Here is a 785-nt window from a genome sequence, read left to right as displayed (position 1 = left end):
ACTGACCTCCCGCTGGTCCCCCCAGGCTCCGCCCCGGGCACCATTCCCATCTGGCACCCAATCCCTGCCAGGACCCCTTGCAGGTTAAGGCAATGTGGGGTGGGGGAGGGTTCTACCATTGAAGAGAGGGCCTAGGGCAGGAGCAGGCTCGAGGGAGAGAGGCTCTTAGTTAGAGGGGTCCCCCAGGACTTTGCCAGGAGAACCAGGAGGTACATGAGCGCCCCCCCCCCCCCCCCCAGCCTCACTCAGGGTACCAGGGGCCTCTGCTGGATCCAAGCCAGGCCTACCCGGGCAGGCGGCCTTGGAGACGCTGGTCCAGCTGGGGAGGGACTCAGGGAGACCCTCAGGGCCTCCCCCCATCTCCGACGCCTCTGGGTTGGGGCTCTGTGGGACTCCTGGATTCTGCACAGGAGGCTGGGAGGAGGGCCCCTCTGAGTCAGCCCCTGGGGCAGCCCCGCCTGCTCTTCGCATCACTGCCCTGACTCATGGGTTGGAAATGGCTTCCCACCCCCATAGCCTGGGGGGCAGGAGCCTGGGAGGGGGCCCGAGGGCCCAGCCGGCCCTGAGGCCTCTGCAGAGTGTGGGGGAGGGGGAAGGTGACTTCCAGCATCTGGGGACCAAGGTCTGGAGGGCCATATCCTAAGCGTGAGCTTCCGGGGGGGCCTCGCAGGCGCCAAGGATGGCAACCAGGCTCCCCAGACCCCTCCCACCCTAAAGCCCCGCTTAAGCCCTTGATCCTCAGACCCGACCCTCAGCACTGACCCCGGCCCCTAAGGGTGACTCTT

Source organism: Myotis brandtii, unplaced genomic scaffold (assembly GCF_000412655.1).
Source record: "Myotis brandtii unplaced genomic scaffold, ASM41265v1 scaffold1236, whole genome shotgun sequence".
NCBI lineage: Eukaryota > Metazoa > Chordata > Mammalia > Chiroptera > Vespertilionidae > Myotis > Myotis brandtii.
This window is presented reverse-complemented; position numbering follows the sequence as displayed.